This window comes from Physella acuta, unplaced genomic scaffold (assembly GCF_028476545.2).
Source record: "Physella acuta isolate Inbredline_101_S28 unplaced genomic scaffold, ASM2847654v3 ptg000328l, whole genome shotgun sequence".
In the NCBI taxonomy this organism is placed as follows: Eukaryota; Metazoa; Mollusca; class Gastropoda; family Physidae; genus Physella; species Physella acuta.
The window spans coordinates 65041-70435 of record NW_026731847.1 but is presented as its reverse complement, the minus strand read 5'-3'; the positions used below and the strand labels follow the sequence as shown (position 1 = coordinate 70435).

Genomic DNA, 5395 nt, shown 5'->3' with positions numbered 1-5395 from the left:
CGTCTGTTGATTTATCAAATTGAAAAGCAAACAATGGTGAACGCTTGATTTCATTAAAAATTTGTTATTTAACATCTACGGACATGTCTGCTATAAGCTGCTGAATAATATTATTAGGCAGAGATATGTGTTGCATTTTTATTGCACTGGAATCCCCAAGAATTAACTTCACCACCTTCAACATGCAGCGTTTGATGAGATTTTCTCCTACTGTTTTTTTTTTTTTTTGCTTGGCATTTTCTATCACGACTTCATTTGATGCTTGCACTAATGCTGTGTGAAAACTTCCTGTTCGATCAAGTCTCTGAGGTTTGCAACTAGCTTCATGCCGACGAAAGAACTCCATATCTTTTTTGGTGTGTTCAGAATGACTTGTCTCAAATGACGTTCTAGTTTTGAAGATTTCATGAACTCGTGACTGAGAACAACTTTATACAGTACTCATTTCTTCTTCTCTATTCCATTTCCAGTGATATTAGTAAAGCCGATTTCAAAAATTCTTCTAAATATTTGTTTTGTTTCTCATTAATAAGGTTTAATTTACCAGTTGGCGACCCCCCCAGAAAGCCCTTCGCGACCCCCAGGACGGTCGCGACCCCCAGGTTGGGAACCCGTGCTCTAGATCCTAGGCTGTAGCGTCGCCAGGTCGGGTGTACCCCCACTCCGAAAAAAAAAAAAAAAAAAAAAAAAAAAAAATATATATATATATATATATATATATATATATATATATATATATATATATATATATATATATATATATATATATATATATATATACTAGCCATCGGCACCCATTACACGTGAATTATAGGCCTATATATTTTTTAATGCTATACTTGTTTTATCAAATATTTTATCAAATAGTTATCGGTCAAAACTCAATGTGCTTTACTACACGTTGAACGATATTAGTGAAAAAGCAAAGAAATAACTAAATAGTAAAATATCCATACACAGTTAGTATAACATCGGCTACCAATACCAATTAGAAAAATTAGAAGTAAATATAGAACACTTGAATTAAGAACGAAGAAGACGAAGAAAATACAAAAATTATTTTAAGATGTCATGTTATCTGAAATCACTGAAGCAAACTTACACCATCTAATTTACAATTATTGTTTTAGTGGTGTCACCCCCCCCCACCCCCCAAACACACACGCACACGCACGTCTACGCACAGAAATAAAAAATAATGGGAGTTGGTAAATGGGACGGAAAAAACAACTATAACATGCCTATTATAGTGACAGACAAACTAAAGTTATATGGCATAGCATATACAGACAGCCCGACGACAGAAAACAAAGACACATGGACAAATCTAACGGACAAAATCAATCACACACTAGCCAAATACAAAAATTGTAATACAACAATAGTCACTAGGGCAGCTCTAGTCAATAGATACGTCATTCCCAAAATAATCTACATCGCAACAAACAGCACAATACCCAACAGATTTATCCCAACAGGAAACAAACAAAAGCATTAGGGATTTTATTTTCAAAGGTACAATTAGGAACATTAACCACCAAACACTAATACAGAATAAATTAAACGGAGGTATAGGTTTGCACGACATCAACACAAAAATTAACGCCTTTAGAATCAAACACCTAGATAGAATTAGAATAGAACCGCACTATCACCCTTGAGCACAATATTACATAGGCCACAGAATAAAAACGATTCTAAAGACAAACAATATGACACCACACTATGGGGGGGGGGGGGGGGGTAGATATAGGAAGTTTTTATAAAGAGGTTTTAAAACTATTTAAGATAAATAAAAACATAATAGGGAAAAAACAAAGAAAATCTATAATACTTTAGTCAAGCGACAACTACAGCCCCTACAAAATAGAATTAAATGGGCAAAAGAATTTAATACAGCAGACATTAGCGACACATTTAAAAACGTAAACAACAGAAACAACACACACAAAGAAAAAGAAATAGGATACACTACACCCATTTCCAGAAACACCAAAGCAAACACGAATACAAAAATAACTTGTCAAATATGTAAACAACAGATACAAGAACCAGAAAAACATATCTATCTAGAATGCACAACACTACTAAAAGCAAGACAAACCTTAGGAACAATATTAGAAGCCTCCAACACAGACACTTTAAACAAAGCAATTACCCTAAACTATATAAAGAAATACAAAAACAAAACAGACAATGACAACAAAATTACCGCTACAGCTATTTTTAGGCAGACAGAATGGACTACGAGAAACAAATGTAAATTTGATACAAAGATGTACAGCGACATGGACATAGATGCCATATTCAGAGCAGTAGTTACCAAAAGACTGGGTAACTTAGTTATGATCTAAGTCTCTGCCCCCTTTTACACTAATCTCATTCCTTCAATGTTTAGGTTTGAGTCGGGGAGACTGGAAAAGGAATGTCAAGAACCTTTCATTGAATGTGTTTATAGTTTCTATTTTCTTTTTAACTCTGGATTTTCTTGCCTCTTGTTTGTATGCATATTCGGTATTTTCTCTGACACAGGGAAACCCACATGAGCCATACATGTTTTTCATTCTTTCTCCATTTGTAGGGGAAGTAATCAAGTTTATAGTAAGGTATTTAAGTTGGATGCAGTTATTTACCTTTATTCTTCTCATTTTACTCCCAACTAACAATACTAATTTTAACCCTAACCACTATTTTTTCAGCAATTACGGTCTCTTATCATTGACAATAAATTGCAACAGGTCTTCTTTCCATACTAAACTTATTTTCTATTATTAACATGTTTCTGATATTTTAATTAAGTTTTATCTAATTTATTTCATGTGATATCCCGGTAATGCTAAGAAGCATAGTAGCGGGTTTCTGGAAAGGGAAATAACCAAATAAATACTATAACTGTTAGGGAAACTGAGTTATATACCTTTTTCTTCAATTGCATCAAAATATCTAAATTACTTTAATTCAAAACCATCCTATTTATAATATTGCGGATTATGATAATTTCTGACGATTTCTAGGGTCTTCTTTCCCTTCTAAGTTTACTTTGGTTTTTGTCATAAATTCTGTAATAATTTAACTATTATTCCTTTTATCTATTATTATCTGAATGAATACATAAATAAAATGAGTAGGGGAGGTAACCAAATTATTACTACAGCCGTTAGGGAGATAGAGTTATATACCTTTTAATTTACCTTGATATCACATATTTACTTCTAAAACTGTAAAATACGTTCAATTTTATTAATTCCATGACTCGTACTTTAAATACAAGCTTAAGTAACGGTTCAATTTGTTTTGAATTTATACATTTTCGAAGTTTTGAATTCTGTTAACAACCAAAATAAATAAAACAATAAACAAAACAAAAAATAATAAAATTAAACGAAGACTGCCTGCAGATGATAGGCACAAATGGAAAGTGTGAATGATTATAATTACTAAATGTATAAAATATATTGTGTTTCATATACTTTCATGTACATATCTTGTATAAATAACAGTATCTTTTCCCACCTCAGGAAACCCACACCAACGTCTGTAGCCTAATTTTGGTGTTTATGAAATATACTATAACCTACCACTTCTATTATTGAATTCAAATCTCATTTAATGTATAACTTTTACCTTTCAGAACCAGCAACGATTTCTTGTTCCTGGAAACTAACCCGTCCCCCTCTCCTTCCAAAATTTCTACGATTTTATTTCTGTATATAATATGTAAATATCAGAATGAATGATTAAGGATGAAAATTTCAGAATAGTTAAAATTGTAAATCTGCGACAGTCTTCAAAAGTCGAATGATGAAAGTAGAAAAAAAATCAGCCAGTGCCACCACATATTGGCTGGGCAAGCTGAAAATAATCTACAAAACTGAGACTTTAAAAAAAAATCATATTTACTTTCTCGTATACTTAAAATTTATATCATTTTAATTCTCTGTAATTCCAAATTCCAAATTTATTTCAGCTCTATTTAAAAACCCTATTCCAACCACCTCCCCCACACACACATACACACCTCTCAGCCCACCACGCCGATGGAAAAAATTCCCCTAATACAGTAATTTAAATATGACACTATATATAATATAATAAAGTGTCGTAAATACACTGTTATTGATACTTTAGCCCTTATATTCATAGATACGCTTGTATATGGAAAATGTAGGCTTTTATATTGCTCTTTTAAATTTCATGTGAATTAATTAAACTAAATCCGAACCAAGAACTTTTTTTAAAATTAATTCGCTAACGCTAGTTTCCACTTATAAATTTAAATTAACCAAGAAGAATAACCTACACATTTTCTCCCAAAAATGGCTAAATGTACAAAGAAATTCATAAATAATTTTTAAAAATGCAAAACATTGTTTACAGTGTAAATCAAAACTAGAAAATTTTTTAATATCATATAAAAAGATCGTTTAGCCTTTGTTTTGTAATTTTAAATTATTATCAGGCTCAAATTTTAATTGCAAACAGCTAGCTGAATTAAAGAATTGACTTGTAGATATGATGAGAAAATTCAGTTATAATAATGATTACCAGCTGTACATGGTGTAGCTCTGTTGTTTTAATTTTATAATGATCGCTTCTCGGCCTTCTGGCTAAGATCAAAGTGTAGTATCTGTTATGGATCTACACGGATCTTAGCCATTTGGTTGGTCAGCCCTTTTTAGGGCTGGCTGCCGGGGTCGAGAGGCGGTCAAACCTACTACTCTAACTCACGCAAATCTCGCAAACGACCGCTGTGGGGTTGCTCCCACACATCCCTCGAACGCACACGCTCTCGAGATGAGACACCCAGTACTTGTATTGGGTGGCTTCAAATGTACGAGTGGCTAACTTTTCAATCTTTTATTTTTCAGCCTGACGACACCCATCTAGGAGAAATCTTAGGTGGGAGGTCTGTCTATCGCCAACAAATCGAACTCATCTACTACGTCTAACGTATCTACCTCGCTCCCAACAAACTCACTAACACTCTGACGACACCCACCTAGGAGAAATCTTAGGTGGGAAGCTTCCGTCAAAACACTAGCAAATCAACTAACCATCTCTCAAGATCATCTACTCAAATAAACAATCGCCAACAGCTCTACCTCGCCCACCTCAACACTTCACCAAGCTCAAAACCATCGACTCAGCAACATCAGCAAACTTCACTCTTCAACGTCACCTCGCCCAACTCAATTACTCGACTACGTCACAACGTTACTCCTCCTCAATCCACAATGAACAATACTTCAAAACAACTCACCTCGAAAGATCTCTCAACACAAGAACCCACCCAACTCATCGAACAACTCTACCACCATGCGCATCATGCCTCACCTCAACGCATGTTCTACACCATTCGACCAACTTCACCATCAACGACAAGACACCAAACTCA

At 34.0% G+C, this 5395-nt stretch overlaps 1 pseudogene; it reads left to right on the top strand.

Annotated features, from left to right (window-relative positions):
* The first annotated feature begins 4587 nt into the window (after nt 1-4587).
* LOC131940740 (uncharacterized) lies at nt 4588-4715 on the top strand (annotated as a pseudogene).
* Nucleotides 4716-5395: the final 680 nt, after the last annotated feature.